Source organism: Dermochelys coriacea, chromosome 2 (genome assembly GCF_009764565.3).
Source record: "Dermochelys coriacea isolate rDerCor1 chromosome 2, rDerCor1.pri.v4, whole genome shotgun sequence".
Taxonomy (NCBI): Eukaryota; Metazoa; Chordata; order Testudines; family Dermochelyidae; genus Dermochelys; species Dermochelys coriacea.
In genome coordinates, this window is record NC_050069.1 from 269,026,304 (window position 1) to 269,048,356 (window position 22,053).

Here is a 22,053-nt window from a genome sequence, read left to right on the forward strand (position 1 = left end):
TTTTACAGCTCAGTGGGATTGAATTATTGTAAAATGATAAAAAAAAAGCATCTTTTGCTCCGTTGTACTCTAAAAAGGTACGACAATTTATCTTCACTGCCAGAGTTAGTTTACTTGAATTCCTCCTACTGAGCTAGTCTAGCTAGAGCGAGGGCTCTTCTACATTGGACATTAGCATGCAGCAAGCCAGGGTCTGAATCTAAAGAAAACTAGCTTGCAGTATAGTAATGTTCCCTTTGGACACTGTTTCAGTACACTGGCTTAGGCTATGTCTACACTACGCACCTTTTAGCAACACAGCTGTGCCACTAAAAGGCATGCAGTGTAACCACTGTTTGTCGGCAGGAGGGAGCTCTCCTGCAGACAAAAAACTTCCACCCCCAACAAGCGGCAGTAACTTTGTCAGCGGGAGAGCTCTCCTGCCAACAAAGCACTGTTCACACGGATGCTTTTCGTCGGCAAAACTTTTGTCGTTCGGGGTGTGTACGTTTTTTTCACATCTCTGACTGAGAGAAGTTTTGTCATTCAGTTTCCAATGTAGACAAAGCCTTAGTGTAAGTCTTCTGGATTCACACCCTGGATTGCTGTACACTAAATTCAGTACAGACAGGTTCTGAGAAGAAAGAGAAAGCAACCATTCAGTGACCTCATTAGCAGATAGAATAACTAGATGAGCGGTTTGAGTTGTAATCTGAGCTGCTGCATGCCCACTGCACTACTAGCTGAAGCATCAGCAGCCCTTAAGTTTCAAAACATTCCATGAGTAAAGCACTTCTTAAAACACAAACTAGAGATTTGTGTGTGCAGACAAGAGTCTGGTTAGAGGAAAAACTTGAGATATACCTCAAGCTAACAATACAGTGAAGACAAGCCCTAAGCTGCAGCTAGAATTTGAGTGGGATCCTAGCAAAACTAACTGGAGCACTTGGCACAGACATCACAGAAATAGGAGAAACCTAATATCTAGAGTCCTGTGAAATTTTTATTCTTCACAATTTTGTGTTTTATTTTTTAAGAATTTTTGCTATTTCATTTTATCCATGTGGCAGGGGGCTGGGAGTTGCAGAATGAGCCACCCTGCACGCATGTTGAGGTGGCAGCTCCAGTCCCACAGGACTGGGTCCGGCTCCCTGCTCTGGGTGTTGCGATCTGGCATATGGGTTTGCTGTGCCAGCTGCTCAGGTTTGACTTAGCCACTCTCATGAACCAAGTCGCAACAACCAGAGCTGAAAGCATGGCCCACCCATACAGGACAGGAGCCACCACTTCAGGGTGAGTTTTTTGTTTTATTTTGTATTTGCAAAAACACACGAGGGCTACTACTATCTACCTTTTCCCATAAGAGTATTAGTGGTAAAATAATTTGTTGCCATTAACTGTGGCAGAGAAGCATTTTATGCAATATAAACTTTATTCACAGTTGTGAGATTATGGACAACAAAAATTCAAATGCAAAAAGGATATGGCTATTTATGGTCCTCAAAAGAAGTACAAGGGAGACAGAACTCAAGGATGAAAAGGAAGGGCACTCGCAGGAATAAAGTCAGTCAGCTCAAGAGCAAGAAAAACAAATCACCACAGAGGAGACGCTATGGCCAAATGGGCTTATGCAATCTTTGGCAATCTTGAGTAAGAGTAGAGAGGTAATATTATCTATGAAGTTGGCACTGGTGCAACAGCTGCTGGAACAGTGTCTCCAGTTCTGGTATCCACAATTTAAGGATATCGATAAATTGGAGAGAATTCAGGGAAGAGCCTCCAGAATGATTAAAGGATTAGAAAACCTGCCTTACAGGGGCAGACTCAGGGAGCTCAATCTAATAAGCTTAACAAAAAGAAGGTTAAGGGATGACTTGATTACAATCTATAAGTACCTATACAGAGAGCAAATATTTAATAACGGGCTCTTCAATCTAGCAGAGACAGGCATAATGTGATCCAATGGATGGAAGTTGATGGCCACTGTTGAAGTGAGCTGTAGCTCACGAAAGCTTATGCTCTAATAAATTTGTTAGTCTCTAAGGTGCCACAAGTACTCCTTTTCTTTTTGCGAATACAGACTAACACGGCTGCTACTCTGAAACCTGTACAGCACTGTTACAGTGCACTGGCTTAGTGGACTGCAAGCCAGTGTGTGAATCAGGAAAGCTCTGGCTTGGGTTGAGTTGAGCACTGCCCCAATAAATTCTATTCTCTGAACTGGAACAAGAGTTGACTTTTGCTCATTTATCAACAACCCCACCACTCAGAAGGTGGCTTGGACCATGCGGACACTGTCCTATACCTGAGCCTCTGACCAATCCTTGATCAGCCAGTTGTCCAGGTACGGGTAGATCTGAATGCCTCAATGTCTGAGGCAGGCCACTACTACCGCCATGCACTTCATGAAAACCTGGGGAGCTGCAGACTGGCCGAAGTGGTGAGTGGTGAAGAGACGATTACTCACCTTGTGCAGTAACTGAGGTTTTTCGAGATGCACGTCCCTATGGGTGCTCTACTTCAAATGTTGGTGTGTTCTGGCACCACTGATCCGAGATTGTCGGTAGTAGGTCTGTCAGGGTCATGTGTGCACAGTAGTCATCTTGCAGCGCTGTTGGCACCTTGACCAGTGCGCGCAGGGCGTGGCGCAACCCAATCACCTCAGTTCCTTCTCTACTATAGAGTCCTTACTGCGAACTCCAAAGTAGAGGAGGAGGAGGATGGGTAGTGGAGCACCCACCAAGGGACACATCTCGAAGAACCTCAGTTACTGCACAAGGTGAGTAACCTTCTCTTCTTCGAGTGTTGTCCCTGTGAGTGCTCCACTTCAGGTGACTGTAGAGCAGTGCCCTTGTGCGGATGGAAGGGACTTTGGAGTTGCATTCACAGTGGAGGCTAGGACCGTTAAACCTACCACTGTATCCGAGCTTGAGCCTTGAGATTGCATAATGGTTCGTAAGTGTGTGTTCAGAGGCCCAGGTGGCCACTCTGCATGTCTACTATTGGTACATTATTTTTAAAAGCTATTGAGGTAGAATACTGATCTTGTCAAATGGGCCTTTATCCTTGATGAGGGTTCTGTTTTGAGCGGTTGGTAACACATACGGATGCAACTGGAGATCCATTTATATAATTTCTGTGTGGATACTGCAGAACGTTTGGAACGCTTTGTCATTGTAACAAAAAGCCTTGAGGATTTTTGGAAAGGCTTTGTTCTGTCCAGGTAGAATGTTAATGCATATGTAGAGCAGTCTCTTGTGCATTTGCATGGGCTTGAGATAAAATGTAAGCAGATGAATCCATTGATTGAGGTGGAAAGAGGATGATATTCTGTGTATAAATTTTGGATGTGGTCTCAGTGTGACTTTGTCCTTGAAAAATATGGTGTACAGAGGAGGAGCCATGAAAGCCCCTATTTCGCTTACTTGCCGTGCGGACATAATCGCAACCAAGAACGCTACCTTCATTGATAAATGAAGTAGGGAGCTGGTAGCTAATGTTTCAGATGGGGTTCTGGTAAGGCTTCCGAGGCACCAGCTTTAAGTCCCATGCTGGTCTAGGGTCGCGTATTTCCCTGTACATATTCTGTATGCCCTTGAGGAAGGGTTTCATCATCAGGAGCATGAATATCAATACGCCTTCAAGCTTATGGTGAAAGGTGAGAATGGCTGATAAGTGTACTACAGCAAAGCTCGTAGAAAACCTTGAATTCTTTAGTTCTAATATGTATTCCAAGACCAACAGAAGTGGTGCTGTGAGTGCAGATAGTGCTGTGAGTGCAGATACATGTTTGTTCTGGCACCATAAGGAGCACCTTATCCATTTTTGGAGGTAAGTGGTATGTGTGGTTGGTTTTCTGCTGTTTACTAAAAACCTGTTTTACTTGTTCCAAGCAGGTTAACTAGTCATGGTGGAGCCACACCTTCAGGTGAAGTTTCTCCAAGTTCAGGTGGAGGACTTGACCTCCTCCTTGTGAGAGACGGTCCTGTCAGAGAGGGAGAGTACATGGTGCACAGATATGGGTATCAGGTCTGCCTGGGCTGTCAGAACTATAAGTATGACCTTGTTTTGACGGTCCGTATCTTGTGTATTACTCTGGAGATTAGTGGTACAGGTGGGAATAAGTACAGGAGAGGTGCCTCCCACCTGATTAGAAAGGTGTCCCCTAGGGATTGTGTTCCCAGTCCTGCTCGTAAGCAAAATTGCGGATATTTGTTGTTTCAGTGTGTGGCAAATAGGTCAATACAGGGGAACCACCACCGCTGGAATATGTGTTGTAAGACACTGGTGTTCAGTGCCCACTAGAGATCCTGGGAAAAGTGTCTGCTTAGTGCGTCTGACATCGTGTTCAGGCGGCTCAGGAGTAGGAAGCAGTAATGGTGATGTTGTGAGTTATGCACAAGTTCCATAATTTTATGACTTCGGTGCATCGGGTATGAGAATGGGCTCCTCCCTGTCAATTTATGTAGAACATACATGCAATGTTGTCTGTCATGACTCTTACTGTTTTATTCTTTATCACTGGGAGGAAGTGAACGCACATGTTGCAAACCACATGCAATTTGAGAAGGCTGATGTGTAGTTATATTGCACACATTCACTGGTCTTGTCCACCAATGTAATGAATGCTGGACTTTTGGTGTCAATGTTAGGCTTTTGTTTAGACTGTGCTTGTTTGGTTTGTATACTGAGCTTAGCCATGCCTGTAGGCAATGCATGTGTAGTCAAGCATGCTTTATTACGAAAGTGGTGGCCACCATGTGAACCAATAGTTGCAGGCAGGTAAGTGCTGAGACCTTTGGGCTGTTTGACCACTCTCATATCTGTGGTCACAATGTTAAGAATCTGTTCCTTGGTAATGAGGCTCCGGCAGCTATAGAGTCCAGATGCACCCCAATGAAATCCAATTCTTGTACTGGAATTAGAGTTGATTTTTGTTAGTTTATTTGTAGCCCTAGGGTCTGAAAGAGGGTGACAGTCCTCTGGGTAATGTCTCTTGTTTCTGATTGGGTAGGACCTTTCAGTAGGCATTTGTCTAGTTATGGGAATATCATTATTCCTGGTCTGTGCAAATGTTCTGCTACTACCACTAGGGTTTGGAGAAGACTCTCTGAGCAGTCAAAAATCCAAATGGCAACACACTGTATTGGAAGTGATCTTTTCCTACTGTGAACCTTAGGAACCTTCCATGTGCAGGATTTATGGTAATGTGAAAGTATGCATCCTGTAGGTTGAGGATTGAAAACCAGTCTCCCTTTTCCATTGCTGGGATTATTTAAGTTAGTGCGACTATCCTGAATATATGGATTTGTACAAACTTGTTGAGTTTTCTGAGATCTACTATGGGTTTCCATCCACCGTTTTTCTTTTGGGTCAAGTAGTAGTGGGAGTCTTCACAGGTGGTGTTGGTGCCGTGTAGGAGGAGTTTTGCTTGTGTTTGCCTCTTGACTTCTTAACCTTGCCAGCAGCGGCCCCACTGCAGGCGGTGCCAGAAGTTCGCAGTGCATCAAAAGTTGGCATACTCTGCAACGACAATAGCAACATTGCAGGACACCACTTTTTTTTTTTCCCCTCTTCCCCCGAACAGTTCTCTCTGTGGGGACAATGTGACTCTTTTCCTCGCTTTCTTGAAGGAATGGTACTGGTTTCCAGAAATGACATGCCCGGAAAGTCCCTGGTTGAGGGGTTCTGCTGTCCAGGGTCAGAAGCTGGCTGAAGGGATTTCTCCATAAGAATAAGTTTCAGGCAGAGATCTCTATCCCATGTGACTCAAGCTTTGAGGTTGCTGAAGTGAGTACACTTTTGTCGTGTGCGCAACCAACCTAAGTTGTGGATGCAGGGTGAGTGGCCATCAGAAATCAGCACAGGGTCCTTGCACGAGGAACATCTTTTGAAGTCTGGTGAACCAGGCATGTTTTTAATGTCCCTCTCTGAGGTAGTTTTAAAAACAGAATAAAAAAAAGGGTGGGTTTTTTTTTTTTGAAGGGAAAACAAAAAAAAGATGTGCAAATGTCTAAACTAGTAACCAAGACCTAACTATCACTAATTAATTCTAACTATTTCAAATTATTTTTCCTAGGTTGTCATTCAACACCACTACGGAGCTCCGTCTCAGGCAGAGGACAGCTGAGAAGCAACTGAGGGGTTGGGTTACACACACAATGGTCAAAGTGCCAACGGCACCATGAGATAACTACTGTACATGTGCATCTCTGATGGACACTGCTACTGAAAATCTCTGATCAACGGCGCTGGGACGCACCAACACCTGAAGTGGAGCACCCACAGGGACAGCACTCGAAGAAGAATTGGTAGCGCATCGGTTCACAATAAATCAGACATCTTCTGTAGCCACAGAAGAGACAAATGTGAAAGTAGGAGTCCTTTAAGTCAAGGGTGGCATACCAACTCCCTGGATCCCAGGAGGGAATGATGGAGGCCAGGAAGACCATGCAGAACCTCAGCTTTTTGAGATATCTGTTCAGTTAATGCAGGTCCAGAATGGGCTGAAGGCCCCCCTTGGTCTTTGGGATTAGGAAATATCAGGAGTAAAACCCCTTTCCTCTCAAGTCTTGAGGAACCTCGTCCACAGTCCCTATCTGTAGGAGGGACTGCACCTCCTAGGTGGGGAGTTGCTCATGAGAAGGGTCCCTGAAGAGGGACCAGGATGGGAGGAAGGGGTAGATGAAAACTGAAGGGCACAGTCGTTTGTCACGGTACTTAGCACCCAGTGGTCCAATGTTATGCAGAACCCTAGAGCTGCATAGTCCAAAAATAAAAGTGGAGACAGGATCTGAGACAGGAACCGGTATAGTATCCCCAGGCACACCTTCAAAAGGTCTGCTTGGGCCCACTAAAGTACCTATGTGACCTTGGTTGGGAAGAGGCTGACGCTACTTGTAACCTCTCCCTTTCCTTTTAGGATTTCTGTCATAGAAGGGAAGACCGGTACCCTCTCTACTTCTATTTGGTGCCAGAGGGTCTGGGGACTGGTGGCGGACCAGAGATAGTTGCAGTGATGGTATCAGGGTTGGCTTGCCCCTAGAACAATGGTTTTCAAACTTTTTTCCTGGCGACCCAATTGAAGAAAATTGTTGATGCCCACGACCCAACAGAGCTGGGGCAGAGGGGTTTGCGGTGTGGAAGGGGCAGAGGGTTGGGATGTGGGGGTGAGGCTGCAGGGTGGGGCCGGGAATGAGGCACAGTTTGTCCTTTAGAACTTTAACCATTTAAGGATTAAAGATATTTCTGTAATACTGAATTTTTGAACTATATTACAGCGATATTGATAAGGAGTGTTGATGACCGTACGATCTGTAGAGTTGCTTGTTTGCTAGACTAGGGAGAGGAACAGGTGTGGTTTTTGAATGACATTATAGAGAGAGTTTAAGGTGCCTGGGAGTCCCCTTGGTGAGTGTGATTGATTACTGCTGATGTGCTTCATATAGGAACAATTTATTTCTGAGAACGGGTGTGTTTGCACGTATGAAGCTGCATAGTTTCACCCTATTTTCTGTGGCTTCGAATTAGACATTGTTTGCCCCTCAGCAATTTATCTATTTTAAACAGCTTGTATATCTGAATTTCCTTTTGTAAAATTTAAAACTGAAGGCACTGTAAAGACAGAGACTACTTCATTCAGTTCATTCATTCTTTTCTGTAGGTAACTTCTCAAGTTGAAATATTTCCAGACATTTAAAAAAAAAAAAATATGGAGAGTGAGGATACACAGGAATGTTAAGATTTCCCAGCTCTCACAAAAAGGTCCTAAGACTTCCATAGCCAATGGATGGAGAATTACAAAGCAAGTTTATTTGGAGCTGCGATTACATCAATTATAGTGGAGCGGTGAATTTGCTAAGCACAAAGTGTCAGTTTGAGAGATCTATTAGGGACTCATGTTTTTCTTGGGAACAAAGTCTAATGGATGTTTCATGCAACCCTTTTTATGGCACCCAAAAGTTTGCTAGGTACCTCACAAGACAAGTTCAACAACATGAGCCCTGCCACAAACTAATATCTAACATGATGACATAAAAGACAGTGAACAAGGTAGTAAGGAGGGTACCGGGGGTAGTAGTACACAGCAGGAAGTATGGGTTGTCAATAGAGTAAAGCAAATCTTGGCTACTTGCTTGTAGGCTTAGAAAAAATAATTTTTTAGGTGGGAAGAAGGCTGGGACAAGGTTAGAAAAGGTATTCTGAGCATCCAGGTACTCTGGAGATGGTGGTGGGAGGAGGAGTACAGGATGGTTGCTGTCAGAGCAGAGGCAATGGCAGGCAATTAAAAAAAAAGAATATTTCATAGCAGAGATAGAGTTGTGCAAGGCCTTGAAAGCAAATACAGGTAACTTGAATTGATGTTTGCAGAAGGGTGAGCCAAAGGATGGATGCGAAGAGTGGGGGATGACAGATCAACGGGCAAGTAATAGGAACTTAGTGGCTACATTGGTGTCAAAGGCCAAAGAAGAGGTTGTAGTGATGAAAAGAGGGGATGAGGTGGACCTATAAAAGTTTTAGCAGTGTGGGCAGAAAAAATGTTGGATCTTATAGACACTGAAGAAAGCAGCAGCAAGAGCTGGACATAGATTGGATTGTTGGAGGAGAAAAATCATAGATGGCCTCCAGTTTACAGGCTTGCGTAACAGGCATTATCTGTCGTGTGTTCAACAATAATCAGAAAATGGAAAGTGTTTTGGTGGAAAGAAAGGGATCCAGTTTTGGCTATTTAAAGCTTGAAGGAATAGCAAGGCATCCGATAGGTTTAGATATGAGATTGGATAGCAAATAAGTCAGGAGGTGGATTGGAGAAGTGTAAGAGTCATCAGCATAGAGAGTATAACTGAAGCTGTTTGAGTGAGTTAGATTACTCAGAAAAGAGTGGGCTGACAGAGGAACTGACACATTAAATATATCAAAAGAAATTCCTCTCACCCTCCTTTCTTTTTTGTACCATAAAGCAAGTGAATCAATACAGCTCCTACTGTTCTTAGAGACAAAGCGTGTATCTCCATTTTTATTACAGTTGCTACAAAGGAGCTGTTAGTGAGCGAATAATTAAAATTGATCTACTCGTGATTGGAGACCTTTCTATAATAATAATATAGCTGAAAAACTTTTTAAAAACATTTAATCCTATTTTTCAGCCTTAAAAATATATTTTTTAAATTAACTGCTAATGTGACACAGACTTGCCCAGACATGTATATTAACCAGTCGAACCACCTTTTCAATATTTCACCTAAGGGGACTGCGTGTGGTCTCTGCCAAAAGCTAAGAACTGCTGATTGTCAAGGTTACTGTGAGATGTTTGCACAGGAAACATTTAAACAAATATGTAAAATGTAGAACATTATCACCTCAGAATAGTGGGCTCTCAGGGATATCTCAATCAACACTGAGAACAATGGACATCTGTGGAGATAGACTATATTCACTTTCTAGACCAGATGCAGGCTTAAGGATTTATAAAAAACAAAAGAACCTCCCCAAAAAGCCTCTAAGGGACCACTGTGGCAAGATACAGTAGTCTGCAACTATCCAAGAAAATAGAAAAGAGCAGAAGATTTTATCCAGTACAGAGGAGAAACCCTGCAAGCAAGGTGTCTCATGAAAGGCAGATCCCAGCTGTTAGAACTGGACCAGTACTGCAAGTACTGTATTGACCTTTGGGCGAGACGTACTTTACTAGAGAGGAAAGTTAAGTACAGGCTATAGTTTTCAGAGTAGCAGCCGTGTTAGTCTGTATTCGCAAAAAGAAAAGGAGTACTTGTGGCACCTTAGAGACTAACCAATTTATTAGAGCATAAGCTTTCGTGAGCTACAGCTCACTTCATCGGATTTACAGGCTATAGTTTGTGTCTTATGTTTTTCTTTTAGCTGTAACCTTATGTTTACAAATCTTTATATTTGCGTTCATTTGAATATTTACCTCAAGTTCTGAAAAAGTAAACTTCAGTTTGGTTTACTATAAATCTGTTTAAGTGCCTTATGCTAAGACAAGTGTTGAACTGAGGGGAGACCCATGAACTAGGATGCATTGTTTCTATGGATGCAGCAGATCAGTGTACATCGAAGGTGTCCAGAAGATAAGGGACTGGGCACCCAAGTGTAACATAGTGGGGTGTGTAAATTGCTAGCCTTTGAGCCCTGCATTCTCTCTTTACAGAGCCCAGAGTGGAGTGTTTATGTTGCCAACAACCAATAGTTGGAGAAGGTTTGTCCCGGTGGGCACAGACAAGGCAGTGTCATGCTGTAACAGTAGTGATTAATCCCAGGCACCTCAGGTAACGCCCCTAAGTGTCAATTACTGATTGTTAAATAGTTAATAATGCTACTCAACCTTTATTTTTAAATAATTTGCTAGTATGTTTATCTTCAAAAATATTATTCTATGCCTGCAGAATACATATGCCAGTTATGTGCAACTACCAAGTTCATTTAAGTTATATACAGATTGCATAGTGGATTTTTAGTTTAAACAAAGTTGGTATTTTCCTTCATTTGTTAATGCAGATTCTATTTTATAAGAACTTCTAAAACCACACACCACTGTACCAAGATGCTGACATACCTGAATTCTTTAATCAGCTGCTGCAACACTAAGTCTTTTATGGGATCTTCTTCCATTTAGCGTTAGAGGTCCAACTTACATTCTACATTAAACCCTGTTTAAATCTTGCAGTAAAATTCAGTTAATGAATGGTCAGTTACAAGACTTTCAACTTAAAGTACTTCTGTGGCCCTCAACACCATATTCCTTACAGTTTTAAGGGAGCTAGTATGTTTCTTTCCTTTATTTAGTCTAAGTCAGTCAGATAAACGCAAGAGCAAGTAAACTCAGACCTGCTCTACACTTAAAATTTAGATCAACCCGGAGGCAGAACTAACTGGGAGCTTCATCATCATCACTGGTTAAGGGGTAAGCACCTTCTAGTGGACAGGTGTGGTTCTGCCTCCCAAAGGTTCATGGAGATTGAATACCTATTCAAGTATTGTCAGACCATAAGTATTGTCAGATCATAAGTGTCCGTCTTCTGGCCTTAAAATCTATTCATCTACGAATGACTGAAGAAATTCAAAAGTCTTGCATCACCATACATTTTTCCATTAGTTCAGACAAATTATCTCCAAAGAATTTTCTATGTGCAGAAATCCATGTCTAGCTTCTCTATAATAGTGGGCCAATGTTAATTGCCATCATCAAAACAAGAAAGGGTGCATACATGCTTACTGAGTATACCTAGTTTAAACTGCAAATGTTAAACACACTTTCTGATTTGTGTCAGATTGCTTGAGGTGGAAAGAAACTGAAAGCATAACTAGACATTCAATTTTAATGAAAGAGCATATTCAGATCAGCAGCAAGGGTAGTCGAACACATTAAACCCTTTCCTTTCTTTCTCCAAGTCCTGTTCCTGAACTGTCAATGGGATTGCTTGATCTTTCATTTGCTCAGGTGTTTTAAATACAGTACTTCTGTTCTTTAGTAAGTGGCCCACATAAAAGAGCAGACAACTATATCAAGTGGTTACTACAGAGGAACTTCTGGCCTTATTTCTACCTTGTAAAGCATCTTCGTTTCTCAGATGTCCCTTTCTCACATCACGGAATTTCCCTTCTTAGAGGGGAAAGTGGGGTGGGGAGGAGACAGACCGACCATGCAAGTTTCTGGGAAACGGTTTTCCTTTTTTGTATGGAAGTCAGTGATGTAGCCACAGGACTGTTAATTTTATTTAACAATGAATTTTATTAAGGAGGGGCTTTTATTCCTTTTAAAGTTCTAGATAGATCATTTAGAGAACTAGAGTCAAGGTCTCAAATTGGTTGCATCTTCTGAGCCTCTTTAATATGATCTGAACGATAAAGCACCTCTCCCTCTTAAAAACTGCACTGCAGTCAAGAGAGATGGAAACTTGTAAAGAAGAGGACCTTTGTGAAACAGGTAACTGACATTTTCCTGAAAGATATGCTCTAGGAGGAATTATTTTTGGGAAGCTCTATGACCTGTAAAAAGAAAAGTAGTACTTGTGGCACCTTAGAGACTAACAAATTTATTAGAGCATAAGCTTTCGTGAGCTACAGCCCACTTCATCGGATGCATCGGATGAAGTGAGCTGTAGCTCACGAAAGCTTATGCTCTAATAAATTTGTTAGTCTCTAAGGTGCCACAAGTCCTCCTTTTCTTTTTGCGAATACAGACTAACATGGCTGCTACTCTGAAAGCTGTGTGTGTGTGTGTTTGTACCGTGTTTGTACTTCCTGCTAATCTCATGTTTTCTCACTATAGTCAAGGTCACCAATTCAATTATTCAAGGTTTTACAAGGCTTAGTGTTCTCCATAAAAACATGAGCGTACCGTTTCAGTTGAAGTCTCGATCTCTTCAACTTTGTCTCAGCCACCTGTAGCTTTTAATCTGAAATTCTCACATTATGCACTGGATATAATCTAGTTTCAGCTACATTTTTTATTAATCTTTGTATACAACTGTAACAAGCATAGGCTGCCACATATGCACCCCTCATTGAGGAGCAAGTTTGAATTTAGTCTGGAGTCTGACACCAGTAGTAAATAAGTCACCAGCAATAGAATATTGATGTTACACATCCAACTTGGTGGATGTATTTTTAGATTAAAGATTGTGCCATAATATGGTAGAGTTATAAGCATCAGAACAAAGTTCTGTTCAAGACTGTGCTTTATAGTCTACTAGATCTTATGAAAACTTTTGCTTAGATATTCATACACTCACTTTAAAGACCCCCTGGGAGGAATTTATAGTTATGTTTCACATGTTTAATGATAGTTAAACAATAGACTTTGCTTCAGCCAGTTGAACAAGTTTTATTGTTTACTTCCTTCTAGGGTCATGTTCCTGACCATGGAGTTCAGCTGCCTCCCTCCTCTTCGTGTGCAGATGGAGGGATCTGAACATAGCATGAACAATGCCAATGCTGGAGTGTGGGCAAGGAGTCTTTGGACCCAGCTTCCCCCCCCCTTCTGCCACCTTATAGCAGGCCTCTCAAAGGATTTCTGCTGATATCCCAGGCTGGGGCCTTCCGGGAAACACACACACCCATCTGGCTCATATTGGTCCAATACATTAGAAATGGACAGCTTTTCTGAGGAGTCAGTCCTTGAATCCAGTGCCTCTCCTGAGACAGAAAGAACACCTGTAGTGGAGGGAAGACAGTAAGAGATTGATAATCATTCCACTCAAGTATCCCTTTCAAATCTGTCTGACACTGGATGAAGGACTGATTTTTACAATAGCAGATCACCTCTGTGAGGCAGAGACAGAGTCCAGTGTTAGGTTAAAGTCAGGCCTGAGAAGTATAGCCTCTGCAGACAGAAAAGACAGTATCACTGATGCTCATTTTCATCTAAAGTTAAGGTTTCCCAGTGACCGCTTGTGCCCTTCCATAATATCAAGTTCCGCAAAACTCAAACTTCAGAAAAACAGGACACAGTTAAGTTACATACTCTATATAACCTTAATATTGCCTCCTGGAGCTGGCAGCCACTGGGGAGTTATCTGCAATGGTCTGAAGCTGCATCCAATGAGAGAGTTGTAGCTGTACTAAATGGCTTGAGTGGTAGAGGGAGTAAGTGGGGCAGATTGGTGGAGGTGTGTTTGTGCGTTGAGGAGACAGATTAGTTTAAGAAGCATCACAGAGTTGTGGCTGTGATGCGAGAGGGTTTGAGTCCACCCTGTGGGTGTGAGTAAAAAAAAGGGAGCATGTGAACCTAGCGGAGTTGCCTGAATCATTTTATTGCAAAATTAGCAAAGCACAGGGGAGGGAAGGGGAGTGTCTTGCCATGCAACAGGAATGGTCAGTAATGAGGTGGGATATGAAAGCAGTATGTGGGTTTAATGATGGGTAAAGGAACATATAGGTTTAGATGGTATCCTGTAAGTGCAAAGTGGTATTCTGAATAGGCTAAGAGAGTGTAGGGCAGGTGCAGGTAGGTCCTTTCCTTTACAGTGAAAGTTGCAGGTGTTGGTAGGAGTTCGTGGTCATTGTGGCAGCTGTAGACAACACATAGAATAATGGACTATGCACTCCTGGTCCTGCACTCTTCTCCCTTCCCCTTGCCATTAGCCTCTGTGGGGCTCAGATTCAATGGCCAGAACATCCCCTTCAAGCCATGCAAGTCCTGCCAATCTTAGGTGGCTTTTAACACCATTGGGGTCTCTCTCTGTACATGCAGAGGGTAATCCATCAGGTAATCCTTATGCTTACCAGAACACTCAACTGGAGAAAAAAAAATCTTTTTCTCAAAATGCTGTGATTTGATTTCTCCCAAAGGGCTGATGGGTGCCATGCATTTTGTAGGGGTAACCTTTGAGCACTGGAGATCCTAGTACAACGATCTCAGCCACGGTTTGATCTCTAATTGTAAATGAAAATGTTTCCAGCATGTCAACTTTAAGAGCTTTTTTTCCTGGGGGCTGTATCTTGGGAACCCCTTGTTCAAATTGTCCCAAATTTGGTTCACTGACCAAACCCCACTTCCCCATGAAGTGCACAAAATTTCAAGGCAATCCGAGTAACTGTATGGACTTTAGAACACTAAAAGTTGAGCTTTAAACAGGAAGCCTGTCTTGATCAAATACAACAGAGCTGGTGGCACTCTGCTATAATTAGAGGGAAAATGGAGGGGAGGGGCACTACATACCCATCATAGCACAGCAGGCTCTGCGAAGTGCTGAAGTGGCTCATTCATCTCAATGAAATATTCTCTGATGAAAGAATACCCAGTGGAGATGAATACAGCCTGAAACAATAGTTCTGAGATGTATGAACTACTTCATTTACGTCACTGACTGTCCCATCTCTCCATCCGAGTGCTGAAGAGTTTCTGATGCAAACATGCCCATTCTCAGATCCTCACCCAATATCCGCAGTGTGTTCTTCATGCATGCTCCAAGTATGCCTGTTCTAAACTCTCCATCCAGAGGGGCAGGGCTTCCCCAAACCTGGTTCACGGGGGGGGGGGGGGAGTGTGGAGAGAGAAAACTGAGATGGGCTCAGATACCCTTTGAACGAAAAGGCAACCCAGACCCCAGCTTACATGAGGGAGGCAAGGAGAGGGTCTTAGACCCTCCCCCTTCAGAAGGGGAGGGGGCCCCAGACCCTGGTGCATGCACACACACAGGCCCAGAAAGAAGGGCTGGATCCCAGATTACATATCAGAAGTAGGCAGAGGAGAGGGGGTCAGATGCACCAGATCCTGCCCCACACACAGAAGGGTAGATTGTGGGGCTGACAGGCACCCTATCCCTATTCTCCCACAGGTCCCCAGCATCCCTTCCCTGAGCTCCCCAATCCTTCTCGCCTCCCCTCTCACTCATCCCCATTTATCTCCTCTCCCGATGCAATCCCAAGCCTCCTCACCCTCATTCCCCACAGTAAGCATGCAAACTGATGTGCATATAAAATTAATTAAAAAAAAATAGATAATTCTTGCATTCTCCACACTAGATAACAGAGTAAACAGCCTTGTAGTGTAATAGAGCAGTGGTTCTCAACCAGGAGCACACACTCGTCTGGAGGTACGCAGAGGTCTTCCAGGAGGTACATCAACGCATCTAGATATCTGCCTAGGTTTATACCAAACTACATAAAAAGCACTAGTGAAGTCAGTAGAAACTAAAATTTCATACAACGTGTTTTTCTGCTCTATATACTATACACTGAAAAGTAAGTACAATATTTATATTCCAACTGATTTATTTTTATTATAAAGGTAAAAAGTAATTTTTCAGTAATAGTATGCTGTGACATTCTTGTATTTTTATGTCTAATTTTGTAAGCAAGTAGTTTTTAAGTGAGGTAAAACTTGGGGGTAAGCAAGACAAATCATACTCCTGAAAGGGGTACAGTAGTCTGGAAAGGTTGAGAGCCACTGTAATAGAGGGTGTTACCATGCTAGCGATGGGTGATCTACAAATACCCAAGAGGAAAAACAGCTTCTCTCCTCTGAAAACTCCTGGTGCACTGCACTAGCTATTAGCACTGCAATACACATGAGCATGAGAAAGTTCAGAGGAATTTTCTTACATACACTCCAATCACCATCTTTAGCAATAAAAGTTGTCTACATTAGGTGAATATTGACATTTTATACTATATGGTTTAAACTTCAGACATTGAACTACCAGTTGAAGACAAGGAGAATTCCCCATATAACATCAGTAAAGGAGGTCCCTTCATCCAGCAAGACCAAATTCTCTCAGCTGTATGATCCCATTTATGATGGAAACCTAGATATCTATTAAGGAATTTCAGATGCATGAAAATCTACAAGTCAAACAAAATGTCAGTCATCATGGCAGTCATCTCAGTGCTCCAATATTACGTAGGACGTTTAATAGGAAGCAAATTGGAAGAGTCAGCATATTTCTTTGCTCACATTCTTCTGAGCAGATGCCTTGCAGCAAGATAACAATTTAAAGCCCAACTATAGATCTTGCTCTATTGTTTAAATATAGGCAGACCTAAGGATGTACAAAAGGACATACTAATTTCCCTGTTCCAGAACTCTGAAGGATACCATTACAGTACTGGCATTTCAGAGTAGCAGCCGTTGTTAGTCTGTATTCGCAAAAAGAAAAGGAGTACTTGTGGCACCTTAGAGACTAACAAATTTATTTGAGCATAAGCTTTCGTGAGCTACAGCTCACTTCATCGGATGCATGGGATTTGATATTATGCTAATTATATTCCCCCTTTCTAATCAAGTTGTTTCCTTAGCTAAATGACTAAGAGAACCAGAAATGCTGACATACTCTGATCCTCAAACCCATACGAATCTAAGTTAAATATATAACATTTCAGATTTAGATAGAAATAAGCCTTTTCACTTTCCATAATAATTTACTCCCAGATGGTAAAACAGCAGAATGTCACTAATCTGCACTAGCAGTTATGGCTTTTGCAAATTGGAGATTGAACAATTAAAAAAAATCACAATGAAATTTAGTTATTTCTGTGATAATACTTTGCATCCTTCTCAAAAAATGTTCTGTACCATGTTTTGTTGAAAGTCATATCAGTAACACAAAACCTTACTACTGCACCCTGATACAGTAACTCCTCACTGTGTTAACGTTTCACTGTTACGTTGCTGGATCAATTAGGGAACATGCTCCTTTAAAGTCACGCAATGCTCCTTTCTAAGGCCCTTTGGCAGCTGCCTGCTTTGTCCACTGCTTGCAGAAAGAGCCAGCCCTTTGCAGCTAGCTGGTGGGGGCTTGGAACCAGGGTGGACTGTCAGCCCCCCACCCCCCCAATCCCCTAAATTCCCTGTGCGGCAGCCACCCAGAAGGCTATCAATTGCCTGCAGTTCAGCTGTCCCTTCCCCCAGTGCTATGTGCTGCTCCTGCCCTCTGCCTTGGAGCTGCTCCCAGGAGCCTCCTGCTTGCGGGGGCGAGGGGGGGGGGTTGCCAATATCAGGGTGTCCCCCTACCCCTTGCTCCTGCCACCAGCTTACCCTAGCTCCATAGAGCGGGGGCGGGGGGAGACAGGACATGACAGGGCTCAGGACAGAGGGAGCTTGCAGGCAGCAGCTACTGTCTCTCTACCATGCTGTCTCCCCTCCCTCCATTGTGCTGCCTTGTAGAGGGTGAGGCTACATTAAAAACAATGTGTTAACCCTTGAGGTTTCAGCCGAGTTCTAGTTCATCATTTAGCAGTAAGGTATACCCTAGGAAACATACCACCCTCTTCCACCCTGACTCCAATACCTCAACCAAGCTTCACAATCATTGCTGTGTACAGTATTAAATGATTTGTTTAAAACGTATGCTGTGCATATATATAATAGTCTTTTGTCTGGTGAAAAAAAATCTCCCTGGAACCTAACCCCCCCCCCCATTTACATTAATTCTTATGGGGAAATTGGATTCGCTTAACATAGTTTTGCTGAAAGTCGTATTTTTCAGAAACATAACTACAACATTAAGCGAGGAGCTACTGTATTAGATCTTTCATAGAATCAATCATAGAATATTAGGGTTGGAAGGAACCTCAGGAGGTCATCTAGCCCAATCCCCTGCTCAAAGCAGGACCAATCCCCAATTTTTGCCCCAGATCCCTAAAAGGCCCCCTCAAGGGCTGAACTCACAACCCTGGGTTTAGTAGGCCAATGCTCAAACCACTGAGCTATCCCTCAGTGACACAAGACCACTTGGTAACATATGCAAGTTAACATGTGCATCAGCAAGGTTCTGCTGTGACTGAAAGGCATTTATAGTTAAGCATTTGTACATAGGGAGAATATTCAAACTTTTTCACTAACATTCAATAAAATCTTGTTGCTTCCCCTGTCATTCTCACCTGTTGTATTGTGCGGGGTTCTCAAATTATAATCGAGTTCTCAACTCCAACAGTAGTTCTCTAGTAATGTTTACCCTCCTGTCTAATGCTGAAACAGATTAAACAAATTAGGTTTTGACTTTTAGTTTAAATTTACATGACAGCCAAAACAGATGTCAGCTTAAATTTATTGTGAAGAGTGTCTAACCAATATGTGATGATTAAGTAAATGCTGTACTGTTTTTGCAGATCTAGCCTCTCCTGCTACCCTAAAAAACTCTAAACATCCAGAAAGCAAGCTTGGATTACATCTAAATGCAATTCCAGTTAGATTCTAATACAGTTCCCATCACCATAGCATGAGCAACTCACAACATTCTGAAGTGCTAAAGATATAGTTCTCTCTTTCTTGCAGCGTGCAGACTGGCTTTTTTTAAAAAAACTGCAGTGATACTGTGAAAAGCCTAATCAAAAGTAGGATTTATATATTTTTTCCTGAGACAGAGTTTCATGGACATCCTGACCTCTTTGGGGAGTGAGTTCCCGACTCAGGACCAGTTATCAAGGAAGTTCTCTGCTGCACACGCAAGTCTAACTCTTCAGGGTGACAATTCCATTCTTCCAATGCCAATTTAGAGGCTCTGATCCTATTGAAATCTTACAACACATGGATTAATTCCCTTCTGAGACTACTTCTGCGGACCAGGCACAGCCGGGGCGGGTGGGGGGAGGAGACGGGACGGACGTCCTATCCTGAAGGCCCAACCCCAGAGCTGCCACAGTGAGGAGAGGCGCCTCCCCAGCCCAGGTGCTGCTGCAGGGAGAGAACCTCTCCCCCTGCCATAGCCCCGAGCATCCTCCTGCACCCCAAACACCTCACCCCCTACTCCCCAACACTGAGCTCCCTCCCACCCTCCGAACCCCTCGGCCCCACCCCCAGCAAATGAATTTTGTTAAGTGCACTGATATGAAGGCGATGTGTCACACAGCCCCCATATTAGTGCATATCATAAAATTCATTCCGCACATGGGTGGGAAAATTAGAAGGAACACAGTGATAAGCTCATTAGTAATTTCATACAATTTTGGATAAGAGATTTTAATTCGCAATCCCACAAGTCTAATATATGGTAAATTTTTGCTAGCTCACCAAATCCAATGCTCCTTATTAAGGGAAGTAAAGTCAACTCTGAAGTGATACCACCTCCTCCTAGATATCAAATATTATATATGACTCAATCACATTTCAACTGGCGAGAAGACTTCCTGGAGCCTCTGATCAAGTCCTAGTTACACCACTACATATTATGCATCAATCACGTTAAAGCTAGGAACCTCAAATTTTTTAATTCTCTACATAAGAGGCACACCCAATTGCATTTGATTGTTATTGTCCTGCTGCAAAATGTCTCTCTAAAGCAGTATTCACCTCAGCTTGCTGGTACCCACTTCCATATTTCATCCATTAAGCCAGCATCATTTCCATCTGGAGCTCAGAAGATTACACTGCAGTGACAAAAGCAACAGCTACAGTATAATTAGCTTCTAGAGTGTTCTTATTTTAAGTAGAGCAATATGAAAGTGATTGCTAGGCAGAGCTAGAAAATCAGTTTCCCTGCAAGCATAGCTAGCTGGCAATAAGGCTTCAGAGTATGAACAAACAGAGAGCATATAAATTCCTATCAACTAATTTTGTTTTGCTCACTATACTCAGAGTAGTAACTCAGAGTGACACAATCCTGATATGGAAGAGATTTTGTCCCTAAAAACAATGAATTAATATCAAATATATGCAGACAATGGCAACCATTACTTAGTTCATGGACTCATTCAGATTTGTCATATCCCTATGTAAATTCCCAGTCAAGAAGAGAGAGTGAATTGTATTTTAAAATTTCAATTTAATTATCAATTTAAAAGTTACTCCATTAAAATAAATCTCTACAATACTATATTAATATTTAGAAATTCATAAGTTTATTACATAGCAGCAAGTGGACTTTCATTGTTTTCAGAGCTCATCTACATGTTTACAGCCTCTCAAGAGTGTAAGAAAGTAACACTGTAAATCTGATTGATACAGAAATCGAAACTGACTACATGCACCCTCTCTCATAAATACAAAGCACACACCCAGAAGAGAGATTGTTAGCATGTGAAATGGGATAAAAGATTTGCAATATTTTTTAAGTTGTGTCCACTTAAAGCCACCAGCTAAGGACTGCTGAATATTGCACCCCCAGCTTTTTTCCCCCATCAGTACCCTCAGAGGAATTTCTTAAAATTACCTTTGAGATTCCTTCACTGGTATCTGCAGACAGACACATTGAGCTTAAGGCACTTTACATCACTAGTAATCATACGACTGACTGAGAATGTGCCATTTTCAGTCACATTATAGGTGGCATTACCAGCTCCTCCTAGAGTTCAGGTTGCTTGATACTTCCCATTATAAGATGCTTTTTATCAGGGATGTGCCTTTTCCTGTTCCTGTGAAAAAAGTCCAAATTTGGCAGTTATCAGCCTTTGAAAATGTCTCAGTTTGCACGTGTTCAGCAGACTTAAGAGTTTGGCAGCTAAATTTTCCAGAGATTATCTGTACTGGGAATGCTCCATCCTGCGGCTGAGCAGGAATTACTTTACAATCACTGTTTCGGACCGCTGGGGGTCATTGCACCAGGTACAAAACTTTCTTAATTATCTTTCTTCTGACACCTGGATAGGGTGGAGGAGGACACAACATGACTCGAATACGGAGGGAACAAGAGCTGTACTGGAGGAGGGGTGGCACATGCGAAGACAAGCAATTAGAGTGGAGAAGAGAGAAGACTATGCCTGGCAGGGGCTGTGCAGAGAGAGAGACTAGGAGGAAACAAGGTGCTGCAAGGATGGAGGGAGGAATGATTGGGACTGACTTGGCAAAAAGATGGTACTGGAAACCAATGGAAAAGGGCTGGGGGAGAGACGTTAGATGAGAAACCCAGGACAGGATAGACATGGAGACTTGAGAGCAGAGGGGTGTTGACAGATAGATTCATACATTCCACGGCCAGAAGGGACCATTGTGATCATCTAGTATGAAACAAGGGCAGAAGGGTATCAGGATTTGGGAGGGAGATAATGCACAAGGAACTATGACCACTAGAGACACCCCTCTCCAGAACAGAATTCAAATTCCAGTCTCAATATTCCTCTATCAGCAAATATCTGTGAAACTAACTGCTATATGTGGGTCTCATCATCATCTAGTGGCTGGTAATCTGCCTTTATGTGAAACTACTACAGCCATCAATTACTCCATTATCCAAGTGGTTGTGCTATGGATTTAAAGGTTTCAACACATCCGATGGGGGGGGGGGGGGGAAAGGGTCAATGATTCCAAACAAAACATTCCATTAAGTTTAGTTTAAACCCCCCCACACATACACACCATACCAGAGAATTACATACAAAAGCATACACTAATAGAATGTTAAGATTGTAAATTCAAGTACTTAAGTTATGAAATGCCAGAACTGACACTGTGCAAACCTAATTCAACTCCCCTGTGTGTATGCATTATTATGCAGTCCTAATTACATGACTGTTTTTGCCATAAGATCTTTCCCTCATTCAGTGCATAGAAAGTACCGTGCTCTACGAATGAATCAGGATTATGTACTGAAAGAGGCTGTTGGTACAACCCCTGTCTCATTTGTGGCTGAAGCTGAAATGTGTTTACTGCATGAGGCAAAAGACTGCATGAAGAGAAAG

At 42.6% G+C, this 22,053-nt stretch overlaps 1 protein-coding gene across 10 annotated transcripts in view; it reads right to left on the reverse strand.

Annotated features, from left to right (window-relative positions):
* LOC119851537 (KAT8 regulatory NSL complex subunit 1-like) overlaps nt 1-22,053 on the reverse strand; it is a 153,253-nt gene that overhangs the window by 105,477 nt on the left and 25,723 nt on the right. For 2 of the 10 annotated variants that reach the window (XM_038391546.2, XM_043509826.1), the window contains one exon: nt 20,589-20,790. The exons of 6 other annotated variants lie outside the window; for them this stretch is intronic. The gene's annotated coding sequence lies outside the window, so the exon portion shown is untranslated. Of the gene's footprint in view, nt 1-18,321; nt 18,410-19,729; nt 19,807-20,588; nt 20,791-22,053 lie in introns of all 10 variants that reach the window. 2 more of the 10 variants (XM_038391544.2, XM_043509824.1) reach the window with 2 other exon arrangements.